Source organism: Tupaia chinensis, unplaced genomic scaffold (genome assembly GCF_000334495.1).
Source record: "Tupaia chinensis unplaced genomic scaffold, TupChi_1.0 Scaffold000633_1, whole genome shotgun sequence".
Taxonomy (NCBI): Eukaryota; Metazoa; Chordata; class Mammalia; order Scandentia; family Tupaiidae; genus Tupaia; species Tupaia belangeri.
In genome coordinates this window covers 517,789-538,675 of record NW_006160153.1, presented here as the reverse complement: position 1 = coordinate 538,675, position 20,887 = coordinate 517,789, and the positions used below count along the sequence as shown (strand labels likewise).

At 38.4% G+C, this 20,887-nt stretch overlaps 2 long non-coding RNA genes across 2 annotated transcripts in view; one reads left to right on the top strand and one right to left on the bottom strand.

Moving 5' to 3' along the window:
• LOC102479229 (uncharacterized) overlaps positions 1-20,887 on the top strand; it is a 122,400-nt gene that overhangs the window by 96,108 nt on the left and 5,405 nt on the right. The gene's annotated exons all lie outside the window — the stretch shown is intronic.
• The window catches only part of LOC102478948 (uncharacterized), a 21,977-nt gene continuing 14,251 nt past the window's right edge, over positions 13,162-20,887 (bottom strand). The window contains exons 2-3 of the long non-coding RNA XR_336156.1: positions 17,978-18,168; positions 13,162-13,490 (exon numbers count right to left, since the gene is read on the bottom strand). This is a non-coding gene — a long non-coding RNA (uncharacterized LOC102478948). The remainder of the gene's footprint in view (positions 13,491-17,977; positions 18,169-20,887) is intronic.

Below are 20,887 nucleotides of genomic sequence, written 5' to 3'. Positions count from 1 at the left end.
TCCCTGCCTCCTCCACTCTTTTCTGTCTCCCACTGGTAAGTGCACCTGCCCTCTGGCACATTAATACACACATTAAAATATGTATATATAATGAGATAAGGTGGTGGAATTTCAGGGAATTTTTACTTACCTTTGAATTTTCTGAAATTTTTTTTTAGAGAAAGAAAATACTGTTTATGGAATTCTGAATTTAAAAAAAATAATAAAAACAGCACAACAAAGGTATATTCATCCAAAGGAAAAATTCTGAATCTTCCAAAGTACAGTAGCCATGGTAACTTGCATGCTGTAATAAGAAAAAGCTATAACATCTCATTAAACAAAACAAAACAAAACTGAGCTGTCTCCTGTAGTCCATTATTTGAGAAATCTTACAGATAAACAGAAGCTACTAAAATAGATAAATCATAATCTTTGAGTTTTAATCTCAGCTAAATTAATTTTCTTCTGACAGAACTCCTCTCCAGCTAAACTGTGGCTGTTCTTTTAAAAAGGCTTTCTGTTGGATGAGAATGAAAGGTCCAAATGGTTTTCTTCAACTCTGAAAAGCAGGAAGTTACATAAAACACAGCATGTTGGACTGGCCCTGTAGTGCATCAATAAGTGTTTCTCATAGAAAGCCAGATCCCACGTGGCCGACCTAAGTTCAAATCTTGGTCCTGGCAGCTTGAAAAACTTGCAGGACATATATGTATGTATGCCCCAGATCCTGACAGGATGAAGAAATGGAAGAAAAATAATTGTGGTATGACCATGCCCTATTCAGGAGCGATTACACTCACTCTCTCTTTCTCTCTCTTCTTGCAATAAAAGTAAATTCAATATATAAATTTTGAAAAACCTATAATGTATTTCTATTAATCTTATGAACAATACAATAGTCAAAATTCTGTAAATATACTTGAATTTTTTATTATATAGGATAGTCATGCTTTCAGTTTTAGGGTCAAAACATCTTCCCTTTTTTGGAATAATTGAATTATATTTTACGGATCAGTCTAAGTAATCATATTTGTAGCAATATGATTACAATTTCTGTTGTTGAATCAAGGTGCATATTTTGCCCAACTCACTAAAATATTTGTTAAATCTCTGTGTTTGCTTTTATCTTGTAGTAGGAGGCTATTTTATTTTCAGAATAAAAGTAAATGTTTTCTATGTATTAGTTCATCTCGTATCTTTTTTTTTTTATTTGCCAGAGGGCACATGTGGTGGCCAGAAAGAGTGAGTAAGAAAGCACCCCCATAGGGAGTGGTCATATTGCAATCTCTTCTCCTCCATCGTTTCTACTTTGGAGATTTTGAGCACACACAAACCACCCAGTAGTGTTTTCCAAGCCACAGGGACCATCATTCAAACTGTGTGATTGTCCACATGTGATCTGACTCCCTAAACCACTAGGACACATGAGTGGCCCCAGTTATTATTTTTCTGGATGAAAAGTTTACTAACATTTCAACAGAGAAAGTTAGAAGAGCACTTCTAGTCAACAGAGAGGGGTTTTCTGTCAGTGTCTATCCAGGAGACAGATACCACATGAGTTCTGTTTACAATGAGGATTCAAAACAAAATGGTGGTAACTCAGCTCTGAATGCATAATTTGCAATAAAAAATAGGGATCACTAAGTAAGGGACTGCAGAGAAGAACAACGACCCCAAGGACTCAGGGAACCAAGCAGGATGTTGGACTAATTAAAGTGAGAAAGGGGACACAGGAGAGCTGAAACTCAGACCTCAGGAGAGTGGGTTCTGGTCATTTGGGTTTGGAGGGACTCTGGCTGGTGCTGGTATCTCTGAGCTCAGGGTCCCCATGGAATGAGAAGTGGGGCACATAGTAAGATGAATTCTGAAAATCAAGACTGGTTCAAAAGTTAACTGTCGTTTGGGGATGAGAGGAGGGTATAGGAAATACATAGCTGAACTGAACATATTCGACACAGCCTGGGATCATTAACTGGGCCTCTTTTGTTATCTGGTGATTAAGGGATGCTGAGTGCTTTTCTAAGTCACACAGGAAGTCACAAGCGCCAAGCAGATGTGGAATGTACTGGGTCTTATTTAGCAAATCACATGACCCATCCCGTTTTAGGCACTGAGAGAAGTATAGTTTGTCCTTTTCACTGTGTGTTTGATGACTATGACAGGGACACTTTTAAAATAAGTGTAGGAATATATGATTCTTTTAGGAGATGCAACAAAGATTCAATTTAGTGTCATGGCTAAATTTGATGCTCGGTTACAAGTGTCAAATTCAATGGTAAGTTAATTGCACTTCTGTAAAAATAGTATATTTTTGGTATGATGAGGATTAGCATAAAAAATGGAGGCGAGACAAGAGACAACTGATTGCATCCGTTTATTTGATAAATATTTATTGGTTCTTACTGTTTGTCAGAATCTATACTTAAAAATTGGTTTTTCAAGTGCAAAGGTCAAATTCCAGGATTTGCTTTATTTATAAGACAGCAAATGAAGGTCTCTCTATATCTATATATAGATATAGATAGATAGATAGATATGTATATGTATATATAGATAGAGAGAAAGAGTGCTATATAGCTGATTCACACTTTCCTTTTATATTTACTTTAAATTTATACATTTAATGTATGCATATGGTAGATAGGATTCATGTAGATAAGTGTACATTATTTTTAATTTAGTGAGTTTTTAAAGATTGCACAGGAAATAGAAAAAAGTATCAGTCCTCTAGGAATTCATAGTACTTACAGTTACTTAAGTCATAATTATATTTGTATAATAAAAATAATCTAAAATATATCAGATGCATGAATAATGGATCACAAAGAACCTACAGTCAGGAGAATTGACTGCATAGTTATAAACTTTATCACCATCTAGTGGTAAAAATCGTAAAAACTAGCTGGAACCTCTCCACAGGAAATGATCTCTACCTGCCTGAGAGCGTTCAGCTCTATTCTCAGGAATCAAATACCACAGAATGCAAATTTCAGTCTTTGTTCTTGGTCAGTGTGCAGTAGAATGGTCTGGACAGATAATATCTTAGTTATAAGATTTCTTGTTTAAATTTTAAAAGCAGAGCGTGGAAGGCAATCCTGTCAATGAAACATACATCGTGATTGTGCATCATTTAATCTGGTGAAAAGCCTAAGTTATCTTCACTTGAAAAATGAATTTTATTTTCCTCGTAATACCTCAAGGGTATTTGTTGCTTCAGATATAATGTTCGTGTATTTTTTTTTCTAAATGGACACTTGAAAATGATCTGTGACTGTTACATTTAATCCATTGAAAAGTATAGGACATTTTTGCTAAACTTTTCCTTTCCTGCTTTTGGTAGCAATTAGAAGAGTAGTAATGAGGGAGCAGCAGTTGGTATAATGGCTATGTTGTTGGACTCCCATGTAGTTGGCCATGGTTCGAGTCCCGGACCTGGTGGCTTAAACTCATGCCAGGTGTGTGTGTGTGTGAGTGCCCAAGATCCCGAGAGAAGAATAGAGAAGGGATTGTGGCATGGCCATCCCCCACGGGGAGTGATTTCTCGCTTTCTGTCTCTCTGTCTCTCTCTGTCTTTCTGGCAAGTGCATGTGCCCTATAGCAAAAATCTCTCCAAAAAATAAATAAATAAAGTTAATAAAAATAATTCTTTTTTTTAAAAAAAAGAAGAGTAGTAATGAGATTCAGTGAAAATCATCCCCTGGAAAAAGTAAAATAATGATCAAATCTTGCTTTTAAGGTTATTTTGGCTTACCATCAATGAGATGCACCAGTTACACTTTGGCAGATGGGGGTCAGCCACAGCAGTAAAATGTGGTGCACATACTAAGGTCGTGGGTTCCTGTCTGGACCCTCCTTGAATATGCCAGGCCGAGGTGTGTTCACGATCTGAGGTGGGCTGAGGCTGGGGGCAGATTGCAGTGTGGAGACCCTGCTGGAAGTGCCTGTCTCTATCTCTGTTTCCTCTGCCTCTCTTGCTCATGGAAGAAATAAATAAACTTCAGGAAAGACTTTGGAAAACATAGAAGTCTTACATAAAACTCTTAACTTGGCCATGAGGGAAAGGTCATGTGCATGAGTGAATAAAGAAGTTTCCATATTAGAGTTTCCTAATCTATGTTAAATGTGTAAGTACATAGGTTGATAATAATAATGATGATGATTTATTAGTACATTTTCATTATATAAAACAGGAAGTATGAAGGATATTCATTTATTTTTATCTTGGCCTTAATGCTTATCCATCACCTGAATCCTAGGCTAAAGAACAGATGAAATAAGACGAGTTGAATATTTTGTACCAGGGGAAAAATGCAGAAATGATTGGTTTGGTTTATGTAAGTACAGAATTGAAGTAATCGTACATCCCAGATCTAAAAATGCCTTGATTACTTCATGATTACAAAACCCCTCTCTTATGCTACCTCTGCCAAGTATTTTGCCCTAAATTTCATTCCATTTTTTTTTACTTGTTTGCACTTCAAACTCTTTTTTAAAAAATAAATTAATTTATTTATTTTACATGCATTCACTGAACATCATCATAGCATACAAAATGTGATTTCCCATTCAGAATACACTGTATAGTGTGGCTTCATCATAATCATTTGGATCCTCCTTTTGCTGTTTCTACTCTAGTTGTTTGTGTCTAACTTCCACAAAGTATCCATCACTTTTTTGCTTCCATTTTTTTCTCCTAGTACTAGAAGCCCAAGTTGCCTTCTCTTGGTACCACAGATAATGCTTACACTAGCATCTTTGCAGGTGACCCTCATGCAGGAATTTCTCTGGTATATGTTCTTGGGTGTATTTACGGACTTTACAGATATGATTTCATGGAGTAATGAGTAAGTTCTTCTCACAAGGCTGCACTGTCCAAACTTCTAAACTTCTGGGTTAGTACATAAGAGTCCCCATGTCCCATGGCTTGGCCAACACCTGATATTACATAACTGAGGAGAGGGAGTTCTTTGCCAGAAAATGGAGTCAGTTCTTATAGTTGCATTCCATTAATCTGATTTTTAGTGTAGTAAGTGTATCTTTACATATTTGTTAGCCAATTGTGTTTCTACTGTGAATGTTTATTTATATATACTTTTTAAGAAAAATTGCCAGATGGCGAATGCACTCACTGGACAGAGAGAGAAAGAGACAGAGGGAGAGAAAGAGAGAGGGAAAGTGAGAAAGCACTCATCTCCTCCATCTCTCCTTGCTTTAGAGATTTGGGGCATGCATGCACACATGCCCTGTGTTTCTTAGGCTGCTGTGTCCAGACTTGAACCACACAGTAGGCCATGTGGAATCCAGCTGCCTTAGCCTCTAGGCTATGGGCTGGCCCATATACGTTTTTATTAACTACCAGAGGATACATGTGCTTGCCAGAGAGAGAAAGAGAGGTAGGAAGAAAGAGAAAGATGCCCCCAACAGGGCACAGTCATGCCACAATCCTTTTTTCTCCATTTTTCCATCTCATCAGGATTTAGGAAACACATGCATGTGCACCTGGCCTGTTTTTGAAAACTACTAGAGCCAGGACTCCAACCACAGCCATGTGGGATCCAATTTTTTATGCAGTGCCTCTCCCTCTGTAACTGCACAACAAGGCCATCCTTATTTAGCTTATTTTTCTGTTAGAAGTCTACTCATTTTTTAAGCATGACAGTATTATTGATATTATTATTTTATAGATTTTGGACAGACCATTTAACATCCCCTCAAATTGTTCTATGATATCCTATATAAATAAATGCTCTTAATTCCACTCCAAGAAGATCCATACATTTTTATCCTATGGTTTGTCCTTTTAAAAATATTTCTTGGGGCCAGCGGAAATATTGGCAGTTAAGGTGCTAGACTTCCCACATGGCCGACTGTGGTTCAAGTTTGGGATCTGGCAGCTTGCTTTCTCACTCTCTCTTTCTCATTCTCTCTCTGGTGGGCTCAAGTGCCCTATAGCAAATTTTAAAATAATAGTAGTAATAAATAAAATAATTCTTTTAAATAAATAAATAAATACAGAAAAATATTTATTAAGAACCAGCAGGTGGCATAGTGGTTAAGGTGTTGGACTCCCACATTGTTTATGGTAGTTCGAGTCTTGGACTCAGCAGCTTGAAACTCATGCTGGGCATGTGTGTCTGTATGCCCAAAATTCTGAGAGGAAAATGGAGGAGAAGGGATTGAGGTATGGCCATCCTCCCTGGGGGATGATTCCTCACTTTCTGTCTCTCTGACATTCTCTGTCTCTCCAATGAGCATACGTGCTCTATAGAAAAAATCTCTCAAAAGAAAAAAATAAATTAAGATATTCTTACCCACCTTACAGCAGACACATGTGTGTGTTTCTGCAGCCACCGGGCCCAGGACTCAAACCATATGTTCAGCCATGTGGAATCCAGTTCCCTCAACTAGTAGGTCGTGGGGCTAGTGCTATCTATGCTCCTTGTTTTAAATGATCATGGCACTTTTCCAGTTTATTTCCTTTTTTTCTTTTTATTAGCTTTGCTTTATTGTCATGTAATCTTTAAAAATTCTCCCTGTTCTCATTTAGTTTTTGTTTTCTTTTTGCAAATCTACCTGTTTCGTGAATGTGACATTTACATTACTTTTCTCTATGTTTCCCCTCACATTTTCCTCCCCAAATCTGCCACTTTTCTTCTCTTTAGAGATTAAATCATTTTTCTTTTAAGATAATTACTTGGCTTCTGTAAATCCTCATCCTTTTTTTATTAACTGCATGAAAATCCTTTTCAATCTACTTTTTAAAATGAGAAGAAAGAGAAGATTTAATTTAAAAAATAGAATATATGTCTGGAACCTCTCAGGGTCCCAGAAATAAAGAAATGCTAAGAATGGGATATAAGACTATTGAAAGGACACAGGTACCGACTTGAAAAACCACCAAACCTAGGACAATTTGGTAACTAAATAATTCATGATTGGATTTGATTAGACCCAGAGAATGAAAGAAATATCCATGCCCTTGTGCTAATAGAATAAGTAGTTAAATAAATGAATAAATGGAAGAATGGAAAGCTCTACCTAGAGAAAAATTCTAATTAATGGATGTAGAAAAAATAAGAGAAATAGAAAGCCACTACCAGGTAAACACCAGAGAAATAACTGTTGAGGCAAGACCCACTGATAAATGTCAAACTTAGTAGGTGACGTTGGAGAAGCAGGTTATGTGCATAGTCTCAGAGTGTCTTCCCTAAGATATTCATTATAAAGATAAAAACAGTGACTTCCCCATGCAGAAAACTGGTGATACCAAGCAGACAGAGATAACTAACTGATAAAGCGACATATTGTCATCACGAAACCTCTGCTACGAGGCACTGAGAAGGGGACAATGTCACTTCTGTGGGGTTCTTGCCAAAAGTGCAAAGCCTCCCTCTAATCAAGAGAAAACATCAGATCAACCCCAATTCTGGAACAATCTAACTGCCAAGGTCATGAAAAGCAAAGAAGGACTGAGGAACTTTTGCAGATTAGAGGAGATGGAGCAGACGTGACAACTAAGTGTAACATGGGATCTTGAATTAGATCTTGGAACACAAAACAGACACTAGTGAAGAAAAGGGTGAACTTCATTCAATAAGGCAGTGTAGCTATATTGTACTAATGTTGGTATCCTGAGGTTGATAATTGTAAGATAATAACATCGGAGGAAACTGAATGAGGGAAGAGTCATCTGGGAGTTATATACATTATTTTTACAACGTAACTACAAGTCTTGTGAAAGTTTTATGTGTGTGTGTATTAAACATTACTTTTATCTTTTTTTTTTTTTTTGAGTTAACAGTCTATTGCTGGTTTCAGCCCTTCTTTTCACTTACCAATAAAGAAAAGGATACACAGAATTTCATGAACCTTAAGCTGACCTCCATGTTTATACTTTAAAAATAACATCAGCAACACTGAGACTTTCTAAACATTACATATATGAGGAGAAAGAGAACATTTAACTTTCAAAAATACAAGATAAGCCTGGAATTTCTTGTGGTCCCTGAAATAAGAAATGCCAAGAATAGGATATGAGACTATTGAAAGAACACATGCACCAACTTGAAAAGGTCCCCAATTACCAAACCTAGGACAATTTGAGCAACTAAATAAATAATGAAGGGATTAGAGAGTGTGTGTGTGTGCATGTATTGTGTGTATGCACACGTGTGCACGTATGTGTGTGTGTAGAATATATATCTTCAATGAAACAGAGAGAAAGGGAGGGAGAGAAAGATCCTCCAATGGGGGAAGGTTCTACAACCCCAGTTCAGGAACCCAGAGCAGGTCTGACCCCTGCTGCTCAACAAAACAGAGAGAGGCAATATCGTTGATGAGAGAAGAAAGGAAAACTTTTAACAGTGTGATCATGCCAGGAAGACATGTAAGAATATCTTCAACCAGTCAGTTGATTTATAGATGTTTTTACAGGAGAAGGGGCATGCTTAAAACCATCTATAGAAAAGCATAGATCAGGTTAGTTTTTAGCTGGGGGTACAATCAAATAATTTATTTTGGAGGCAGGAGTTTCTTTCTCAGCTAAGTGATAGAATCAAACAATCCATCTTCAAAGACAGGACTTTCAGCTGTGACTGAGGTAGAGCGTCCCTCGTTATTTTAAGCTCCAAGTTGGTCATTCATCTCCTTGGAATTCCCATGAGAAATTTCAGAGAGTATTAGGTTGACAAAGGAACAGTTTTGTTGTTGTTGTTTTTAAGGAATTACTTTTTATTAATTGTATGTACTCATTCATTTATTTTAATTTGACCAGAGAGAGACATACAGAGAGAGAAAGAGAGAGAGAGGGAAAGGGAGAAGCAAGCTGCCAGCTCCAGGACTTGAACCATGGTCAGCCATGTGGGAGTGTCCAGCGCCTTAGCCACCACGCCACCTGCTGGTCCCTGAAATAAACAAGTTGGAGTCAGTTTGGTTAAGTAAGACCCAGTTACAGTCACACTTCAGTCTACTCCTAGCCTCAACCAGCCTAGTTCCAGGACTGTCCCAAGTGCACCTGGTGTGCTAAAGGATATTTTCTATAGATGTGTAGCATGTTTTCATGCCCACACTAGAAAACAAGTGTGAGGTTATAGTGTAGCGTTTTCATGGTTGTCTTAATGTCCTGTCCATTTTTCAGGAAGTGATTGTTAAAAAAAAAATATGGGAAACATTGCCCATGTCTCCCTCAGTGGGGACAACTCCACCCTTTTCCTGGGAATGACTTATCTGTGATGGTGACATTATGGCAGTGGCTACACTGGGAAGGTCCTGGGGCTAGAGAAGTGAAGGTCTAGATGCAGAGAGGACAGAGGCTGCTAGCTGAGTATAAAATCTTCACCCAGTCGCTTGGCTTGCTAGCTCCCTTTGGCTGCTCCAGTTGCCTCCTAGGCTGTTAGGAGATCTGGTTGAACTGCTGCACTTTCAATAACTCTCTTGCTTTCTAATAGTGGAACATCTCTGATTTAGCATCTCTGTAGGACAATAGTCCAATTAGGTGTCATTTGAGTCCTGATTTTAGGTATCTTTTTAAATGGGACGTATTTCAACTGGGAGCAGTTTTATTTCCCAGGAAATATTTGATAATGTTTGGATATATTTTAGATTCTCCGGACTGAGAAGATGGGACTGGCATCTGTGGGTAGAAGCCAGGGATGCTAATTGCCCTATAATCACCCTATAATGCACAGGACAGCCTTCTCCCCCATGAGAAGAGCTATCGAGTCCAAAATGTTAATAACTGCTGAGACTGAGAATCCCCAGAATACTAGTAACACAGTTCTTTAGTTACCAGTTAAGGAACTGTATGAGATTTCTCTGATCTATAGAAAAATCTGCTAGTAGCATATACACAAAGAAAAAGAAATATCATTACACTATAAATTTGTCAATTCCCTTTTAACATGTTTGTGCTAATGATGCAAGCTGATCCTCTAATAAGACTTTATCCTAATAATAGTAATGATAACAATAAATATAGAGCTTTAGACTGTATCAACTGTAGAACCTCATTTGAACCTTGACTAGGGGTGCTATAACAGGGATATCATTTCAGGTAGAGCCCATTAATTGTTTCTGATAATATTCAAATTCATATATCTGTGAGTCTTAGCAGCTCTCCCTGCTCTCAAGGAAGACACAGGGCACCCAAGTAAGTTGATTCTCAGAACCAGCCTTTGAAAGCTTATTGTCTCCTGAAGTAAATGGACAAACTGTTAGTGACCCTGGATCAGGTATCTAATTACATTTTTGGCGGTAACCAGAGGAAAATCAAATTAGAGTGTTGCTATGAAGTGGCACAACAATGTTCACTCTGAGTTTTCCACTGGAGAAATGTCAAGAAAAGAATTACGACTACTGTTAAGAAAGAAACTATTTTGAGGGGCCAGCAGGTGGTGAAGTGGATAAAGCACTAGACTCCCACATGGTCAACCACAGTTTGAGTCCTGGACCCGGTGACTTGAAAATCACTCCGGGCACGTGTGGCTGTGTGCCTAAAATCCCAGGAGAGTGGAGGAGAAGGGATTGCAGTGTGGCCACTCCCCTTGGGAGGTGGCTTCTCACTGTCTCTCTCTGTCTTTCTGTATCTCCAGTGACCACACATGCCCTAATGTAAAAATTTCTCTCTCTCTAAAAAAATTTTTTTCTGGTATATATAATGTTGTCTAAATTATTAGATTGGGAGAGGAGTTTAAATCTTCCTAAGATTTATTACTATCATCATACCATGTTTTTTAACCGCCACCAAATGCTCATTATCTCCAAACCCATTTCTCTATTGTTTGGAACCACACTATCAATAACTTGTAATCATCTGAAGTTTCACCTTATCAACCCAGTTAATCTCTCTCTCTTGATTATATAATCTTCTTTTTCCTGTGTACTCTATCTTGGCAGTACAAACAGGCTCATAGTTTGTGAAACTAGACAGTACTCATTGATTCTTTTTCTTTTCAATCACTTCCTAAATGGATCAAACTAATCATAATCATTTTTAATTGCAGCAAGAAGGAAATATATATAGCACAAAATGTGTCATTTGTGTAATTTTTAAGTGCACAATTCAGTGTCATTAAATATATCTACACTGTTGTACAGCCATCACCATTATCTAGTTCCAAAACTTTATTTTTCAGAGAGAGATTTTTGATATAGGGCACGTGTGGTTGCCAGAGAGACAGAAGTGAGAATCACCTCCAGGGAGGATCGCCACGCCACAATCCCTTCTCCTTTGTTCTCCTTTTGCAATTTTGGGCACACACACACACATGCACATGGCATAAGTTTTAAGCCGCCAGGTCTGGGACTTGAACCATGGGTGACTCTGTGGGAGTCCGGTGGTGTAACCATTACATCATCTACTGGTCTCCCAAAACTTTATTATTTATTTATTTTTAGTTTGCTATAGGGTTGCATGCTCACCAGAGAGAGACAGAGACAGACACATAGAGAGGAAAAGTGAAAAATCACCTCTAGAGGTGGGTGGTCATGACACAGTCCTACTGCCTCCATTCTCCTTTTGGAATTTTGGGCATGCACACACACATGCCTCCTGTGTTTTTCAAGCTACTGGACTCGAACAGCACTGTTGGCCATGTGGGTGGGATCCAGTCGCCTTAACCACCATGTCACCAGATGGTCCTGTTTTCAAAACTTTTGTATCACTCGCAATAGAAATTCTCTATGTATTAGACATTAACCTCCATTTCTCTTCCCCTGTTCCTGTTAATCTCTAATCTACTTCTGGTCTTTATGAATTTGACTATTATAGCTGTATAAGAAAAGTGGACTCCTACAATATGTGTCCTTCTATGTCTGGCTTATTTCAGTAGCATGATGTTTTTAAAGTTCATTTCTGTTGAACCTTGTATCAGAACTTTGTTCCTTTCATGGTTGCATAACATTACATACACACACAGGGTACTTCAAAAAGTTTGTAGAAGACCTGGCAGGTGGAGTGGTGGTTAAGGGTGCTGGAATTCTGAACGGATTGTGTATCAGATAGTACTGAGCACTTTTTCTTTTCTTTTTTTTTTTTTGAGAGGTTTTTGCTATAGGGCACGTGTGCTCGCCAGACAGACAAAGAGAGACAGAGAGACAGAAAGCAAGAAGTTACCCCCCAGGGGGGATGGTCACGCCACAATCCCTTCTCCTCCATTCTCCTCTCGAGATCTTGGGCATGCACACACACGCACCCAGTGTGAGTTTAAGCTATCTGGTCTGGGACTCAAACCACAGTTGACTACATGGGAGTCCAGTGACATAGCCATTAAACCAATTGCTGGTCCCATAAATAAATAAATAAATAAATAAATAAATAAATAAATAAATACATACATACATACATACATACATACATACATACATACATACATAAATAAATAAATAAGCTTTGTATTAAAAAATGTGGAAGTCAGGCCAGGTGGTCATAAAGCAATAATACAACTGAACCGCAGAGGAGAGGTTGTGGGTTCTCATTCCTGGACCTCCCGAAGCATGCCAGGCACAGCTGGCTGAGACAGGGTGGATTGCAGTGTGAAGAATCTGTTGGGATTTCTGTTTCTCTGTCAGTCTCTCTCTCATGGAAGAAATCAATAGGTAAACTTTAAAAAAAAACATGTATGGAGGAAATATTAACAAGCAAGATTGGTAAAATCTCACTCATTATTGAAGCTAGATGATTACTGAGTGAGTGTTTTTGGAGTGTTCAAACGATAAACATGCTTAATATATTCTTAATTTTAATCCAATTTCTCAACAGTAATTAAAATAGCTTTATATCCATCTAAGGGAACTAACATTGGCGAACACTTCTTTGTATCTGGTATAAAATGAGATTTATTTAACATAGCCTTCACACACAAAAGTCAAGATCTGGTATATTGGATACAATGTTATTACCAAATCCTGAACTCTTTGGACACCAGCCATTTCCCAGAACTTTGACTACCTGCTTTGTTGGAGCTACTTCTGGGCTGTGCCAGCACTGAGCTGGCTCATGCCCACCTCTGCAGGCTGACAGTCACTTGTCTCATGAATGCTAGAACCTCCCTCAGGGCCACTGCTTTTTTTTTTTTTTTTTTTTTTCTCCCATGTCCACCGTTTTAAAGCAATCAGTTACACCTGGCTGGAGTTCTGAGTCCTCCAGTCCTTGAGGACGTCAATGAAATATCACATGGCAGGACTTGGGGTATGTGTTTTCAATAGGCAGCTTTAAGGGCCAGAAGATGCCTGCATAGGATGTGGAGTTAATTTTGTCTCGGTGGATTTTCACTGAGACAAATTTAGGAAAAAAGGGGGACTTGGGAGCTCAGCTGATTATATTTCCTGTTTGTCCTCCTTCCAATGGACTGAGCTGTTGCATGGCTTCTCTTTGCAGTGATCCAGGAAAATCCTGTGCCAGGTGGAAACACCTGCTGAGCATTGTGTCTGTACCACCTGTGGTCTCAGGTCTTTTCTTCCTTTTATTCTAGCTGCTCCAGATTTCTCGATGGGGTCACAGGCTTTGTTTTCTAGAAAACATGTAATAAAACTGTTGGCGTTGCTTCTGCCATTTGACAAGAGGGGGAAAATATTAGCAGATCTTGGAGAAACTGAGTAATTTTGAAGTCATATAAATAGCAAATGACAGCTCAAATCCAGCCCAAACTCTAATTCTGTCTGGCTTTTTTTCTTTTTTTTTTTTTTTCCATTCCATACTATAGTCACTCCCAAGACAAAAAGCATATGTCTTGCTTAAGGCAGTAAAGCAAGGACAAGGACAGGACAAGTGAAAATGTCCTGAAGTCCAGCCATTTTTTTTTTTCAGAAAGCACAATAAAATACAACTGTCAAACTTAAAAATGGTAATGTCATTAATCCGTTCAGAAAGCACATAAAATTTCTGAATATATTTCATAATAAAAAAAAAGTTTTTATTAGGCAGGAATCCAAAACCAAACACAAGAACCTATTATTCTTAGCCAAAGGATTTTCATCTTGTCACATTCTCTTCCTCGGTTCCAAACTTCCCCGTGCCAGATATTCCATTACCAAAATTGAGTTGCAATGTTTAATTATAGCATAGAAGCCTTTTTATAAATATGGATGAAATTGGAGTCCAGAAATATATTCTATTGTTTATAAATTGCATATTTTTACTTTATTACTTTTGCTCATTGTATTTATTTAATCATTTGTGAATAGGCCATACATTCATACAGACCAGAAGGATATTCAGTTTAAAATCTCCATCTTACCCTGTTTCTGTCTTTCCTAAGACACTCTTGTGTATGCTGGGAGGAAAGAGGAAGTCCACTGTCCTCCTTTACTTGCGCTCAAGAGAAAGACAGGGCATCTGATCTAACCTTAAACTCACGAGGACCACAAGATAACAGGACTCAGTGATATTTGTGGAGGAAGAGACATAATCTCTGAAAGGTCCTTAGAAACTAGCTCCTGGCTAGGGACCAGCAGATGGCCTAGCGGTTACATCACTGCATTCCATAGGGCTGACTGCCCTTCAAGTCCTGGACCTGGTGGCTTCAAACTCATAGCAGTCATGGTTTTCCTGTCCAAGATCCCTGGAAGAGAATGGAGGAGAAGGGACTGTGGCATGGCCATCTCCCCTGGGGAATGCTTTCTCACTTTCTGTCTCTGTCTCTCCAGCAAGCACGTGTGTCCTATAGCAAAACCATCTCTTAAAAAAAAAAAAAAAGGAAAGAAAGAAAAAGAAAGTTGTCCCTGGCTAACAAGAGTCTGCGGTAAATGGGACTTAGCATCCTTGAGGTGGGGTTTCCCTGAGAATGTTCAGGCAGGCATGTCTGGGCTCTCCCTGGGTATAAAATGGAGATGTTTCACAATCCTTTGAACTTCACTTAGAGAATGTATCTCTAGGTGACAGTGCCTGTGGAGTCAACATGACGTCACTGACCTCGCTCTATCTCACGTGAGCATTTTGACTGTATAGATTCTTGCCTTTTTTTTTTTTTGAGAGGTTTTTGCTATAGGGCACGTGCGCTCACTAGAAAGACAGACAGAGAGATAGAAAGCGAGAAATTATCCCCCAGAGGGGATGGACACATTACAATCCCTTCTTCTCCATTCTCCTCTCAGGATCTTGGGCATGAACACACACATGCCCAGTTTGAGTTTCAGCCACCGGTCCAGGACTTGAACTGCGGTCGACTACATGGGAGTCCAGTGACATAAGCATTACGCTAACTGCTGGTCCTGATTTTTGCCATTTTTAATTAAACTTGATAGCACTCTGACTCATGACAGTCAATGTGTTATCTCAGCTTCAAAAGAATGTTTATCATATATATGTAAATACACATTCTCCTATTCTTCCTCCAAATGTCTTACACCAATGGTGATACATTATACACACTGTCCTACAACTTGATATTGTCCTGTTAATTTCAAAACCTAAAAAAGCTAAGAGAATACAAAGATTAAAGCAGAGAGGATCACTTTTAATACTACCAACAGAACTTGTTTATGTGGTCTTTACATTTTCTTCAGTAATGAATTTTGAAGGAAAAGTGAAGACAAATGACATTGGCAAGGATGTGTGGAAATGTACCCTGTTCATTCATTGCCTGTGGGAGCATAAGTTGGGACAATTTCTATGAAGGATCTTTGCTATGTATGGCCATGGGTGTTAACATTATAATTATATATTTCCTTTACCTTAGCAATTCTAATTCTTTTTATTTTAGAGCGATTTTTTTCCATAGGGTGTGTATGCTCACCAGATAGACAAAGAGAGACAGAAAGCGAGAAATCATCCCTCAAGAGGGATAGCCAGGCCAAAATCCCTTCTCCTCCATTCTCCTCCAGGGGTCTTAGGCATGCTCACACATGTGCCTGGTGTGAGTTTGAAGCTGCTGGGTCCAGGACTTCAACCACGGTTGACCATATGGAAGTCCAATGACATATTTTATATGCCATCTGCTGGTCCTAGCAATTCTAGGAAAATATTCTACAGTTGCTTACATATATAATACAGTGTAGGTACAACATTATTCACTGCAATGTTACTTGTAAGATTCAAAGTTTAGAAATAATCTAAATGCCTGAGTGGAAACCTGATAAAAATGAAGAAGCTCTTTGTGTACTGATATAGCATTATCTACATATTTTATTCACTACAGCGCACTCTATCACTCTATAACTTTTTCTTTTTGCTACAGGACATGTGCACTTGTTGGAGAGAGAGAGAGAGAGAATGAGAGACCATGAGAGGGAAAGTGAGAAATCACCCCATAAGGGGAATGGCCACACTGCAGTCCCTTTTCTCCATTCTCTTCTTGGGATCTTGGGCACATATGCACACATGCCCAGCATGATTTTCAAGCGACCAGGTCCATGACTCAAATGGTGGCCAGCCATGTGGGAGTCCAGCAATATAACCACTATGACATAGACTGGCCCCAATAACACATTTTATTCATCACTAATAAATTGTTAGTATATATCTTTCAATGTTTTTTTCTTTTCCTTTGTTATCAGACAAAGCATACTTTTCCACTGTGATATTATATTCAGTATGCTGTTTTATAACCCCGCTAGTTTGTTATGTTCTCTAATATGGTCAGCATTATCTCATGTTAAGAAACTTTAACAATAAGGGATTTTCAAATCCTTTCATTAAAGTAACATACAAATATAAACAAAGTGTGCAAGCCACAAGTGTATGACTCAATAAGCTGGCATGTCAGAACACCTGTAGTAGCAGTTTCTACCTACTCCCTTCTGCCCTGTTCGTGAATTCAGTATCAGTCTTCTTTGAAACAGAATCTCATATTAACAAATGGAAGGGTCCTAAATTTTGTATTTTAAAAGTTGAAAAATATTTTCTATTAGCCATCTAGAGGAAGTTATGACTTTTATTTCTGACAATTACTCAACTACCATTATTTTAAACTACTTACTAAAATCTCAGCTAATCATTTGCACATATGAGCTTCATAAGATGTCTGTGATATGATCTATAAACTCATGCAACTGAAGGTCATGAAGGCCTCTAATAAACTAAGGCCACAAATAATTTCTGACTCTTACATAGCTGACATTATGCTAGATGCTGCACCTACAAATTTACCATTTAGTACATCTTTAAGAAGTACTTGTGTAAGTCACCTCAAAGATGGTGCTTTATTTATTTATATATACATTTTTTATTGCCAGAATAAAAAAATGTAAAATATTTTATTTATTTGTATATATTAAGTGCACATACACTTGAGAGACAGAGAAAGCATGCCACAATCTTTTTTTCCTCCATCTCTTTCCTCTCAGAATTTTGAGCACACATGCACACAATACACACCTAGTGTGTTTTCAAGCCATTGGGACTGGGGTGTGAACCCTGGTGTGCAATGTGGCATCTAGTTTCCGATTTCCAATGCACAGTGCTTACTCACTGCACTACAGAGCAGGCCCAAGATGATGATTTAAAAGAAAAGATTACGAGGACCAGCTGTGATGTGTGCTGCTAAGACGCTGTGCTCTATAGGCTGGGATCATACAGGGAGTCGATTCCTGGCCCACTCTGAAAGTGAAGCACAGTGGTGTGCATTTGTAACCCTAGAGAACTGCGAGGTTGAGACAGGAGGACCATGAGCTCAAGGATGGCCTGGGCAACACAGAATGACCCTGTCAGAAAAGAAAAAGAAAAAAGCCAGGTGTGTGAGGTGTATACTTGTAGTCCCAGCTATGGGGTTGAGGCAGGAGGATGAAGACAGTGAGACCCTGTCTGGGAGAAAAGTAATAATAAATAAAGAAATTACTTCATTAAGAAAGTTATCTAGTGATGAAATGGTATTTTAGAAAGCAGCACATTTTGTGAAACCATGTTTCTTGTAAACCTTATATTACATAGAAAGTTGACAAGTATACTATTAGAGAAAAGAAATACTTGCAGGAAAATTTTTCCTAGGAAATTGTCACAAATATAAGTAAAAATGACCAAATATGTACATCTCATTGCTCTTGTTATCATGTCATAATTTACCTTTATCAGTGTGTGGTCTGTCAATGTATATGAGGAAGCCCACAAATATCATGGTTTGTCAGTGTGTTTGCAGCCTTCTCTTGGGCTTCTCTTGCCTCATCACCTCCATTCATGTTTCCTTTCCTGTGCTTGAGTGAGTTTGTAAGATTAGGAGCTCTTGTTGAAGGAACAGAGGAACAGAAGGCCACGGTCTAAGAAAAGGGATTAGAGGTTACATTTTTAGGTGAGTGAGAGAGAGAGAGAGACATAGATACTTGAAAAAACTTTCAATGTGTGAGGTATTGGGTGGGAGAAGAAATCTTTTTTATTTTTTATTTTTATTTTTATTTTTAGATTTTTGCCATAGAGTACATGAGCGAGGGAAAGTGAGAAATCATTCCTGAGGGGGGATGCTGCAAGCCCTTCTCCATTCTTCTGCAAGCTCTTCTTGTCCATTCTTCTCTCGGTATTTTAGGCATGCTGGCACACACGTCTGATGTGATCTGAGACTTAAACTGCAGTCAACCATGTGGGAATCAGAGCCTTAACCACCATGCCAACTTCTGGCCCTTGAAATAGAATTTTTTTGGAGGTACTATTTCAGGCTATCCCTGTGTACTAGTGGTTAAGAAAGTCAGATCCCATAGGGCCTACTGCTGTTTGAATCACAACTTGAAAAACATGCTGGGCATGTGTCTGTGCATGCCCAAAATCGTGACAGGATAGAAAAACAGAGAAGAGGGGATTGAAGCATGATCATGTCTCCCTGGGGGGTGCTTTCTCTCTCTCCTTTGTCTATTTCTCTGTTTCTGTCTCCCTAATGAGCACACACCCTCTGGCAATGAAAAGGAGAAGAGAAGAAGGAGAAAAAGAACTAATTATCTCTTATATAATAAAACTTGAGAAATACATGTAGGGTTATTTTGACATTACTCTTCAGTGAGCATTGTATTCTTCCTCCATTGCTGAACCCCATCGTTTGTACTTTTCTAGGCATTGTGAGTATGAAACTTGAACTTTAATACATCAGTAGCATTTATTAACTAACTCCTGCATACCAATTCAAAATTTATATTCAGTATGTTAGTTGCCATATCATTCAGGATTTGGTGTTCATGAAACACTATGCAAAATTAATTATTTTCTTTGGAACTTTGAATGCAACAAAGTTTAAGCTAACAAAATATGTCACTCTGTCACAAACTAAATTGAAGGATTCATTGGTCAAGTAATCAAGAGTCACTGATTTCTATCTCACTTGTTCTCTGCAGATATGGTTATGCAGCAGTGACCAGTGGAAAGTTTGGTTTGCTATAGTTGGATGTTCCAAATTCTTAGCAGATTTAACATACTCATCTTGACAACCTGAAGACATTATATTCAATTCTGAGTAGTCCTTCAGAGTTAGATACTTTGTCACTGAGTTCTAAAACGCATGAAAGGAAAATATATTGCAATCTTATGCAACTTTTTCAGATAATTTATTGCATTAAACTAGCATACTCATGGTATCAAAACACAAAGACAAAAAAAAGTTGAAGGAATATTAAGGCTCATTTTCACTCATTAACATAGATGCCAAAATTCTATACCAAATATTATTAAACTATATTAAAATTTTTTGTAGAAAGAATATAACACCATGGCTAAACTGCTTCTCCATCTCTCCTCCAGATCAAAAGGTCATGTTATTATTAAGAATCAGTTAATATGGGACCAGCAGTTGGCGTAATGGCTATGTCGTTGGACTCCCATGTAATCGACTGTGGTTCACATCCTGGATCCGGTGGCTTAAAACTCACGCTGGCTGTGTGTGCATGCGTGCCCAAGATCCAGAGAGGAGGATGGAGGAGAAAGGATTGCAGAGTGGCCATCCCCCCTGGGGGGTGATTTCTCGCTTTCTGTCTCTCTGTCTCTGTCTGTCTGGCGAGTGCACGTGCCCTATAGCAAAAACCTCTTCCCCCCCCCCAAAATAATCAGTTACTATAATTCAACTCATTAACCATTTGAAGGGAAAAATTTCATGTGTTTAAAAGGAACAGAATATTTAGTTGATGAAATTCAATATCCATTACTGACAAAAATTCTTAGCAAACTATGGGCAAACAGAAATTGCTAAATCTGGTAAAGGATATCCAAAAAAAACCTACAGCAAATAGCCTATATAATATTTAAACATTGAATTCTTTTGTTATAAAGAATGAGTCATTGTTGATGACTACATTTCTTGTCACCTTATATATATTTTTTTTTCTCTTTTTTTGGAGAGCTTTTTGCTATAGTGCGTGTGCGCTCGCCAGAGAGACAGAGAGAGACAGGGAGACAGAAAGCAAGAAATCACCCCCCGGGGGGATGGCTGTGCTGCAATCCCTTCTCTTCCATTCTCCTCCCGGAATTTTGGGCACGCATGCACATGCGCCCAGCGTGAGTTTAAGCAACCGGGTCCGGGACTCGAACTGCGGTCTACTACATAGGAGTCCAGCAACATAGCCATTATGCTAACTGCTGGTCCCTCGTCACCTTATATTAAAAGTCTTAGAGTACTAAAGTAAAAATAAGGAGTAAAGGTTATAAATACTGGAAAGAAAGCATTACGCTTTCATTATTCATTTAAGATATAGTTGTATATATAGACAAAATCTACAAAAACCTTGTGTAATAAATTACTACAAACCTAGTGGCTTAAAAACATTTATCATCTAGTTGTTTCTGCTGGACATGTCCTAGGCATGGTATAGCAGAGTTCTCCGTTCACAATCACAGTTGACCCGAGTATTCTCATCTGGAGTGCAAGCCCTTTTTTAAACTCATGTTATTGGTAAAATTTGGTTTCTTATGGTTGTAGGACTGAGTCCTTCAGCTACTAGAAGCCACCCCTCTCCATAGACAGTTCACGGTATGGCAGGTTGTTTTTTCTTTTCTTTTCTTTTT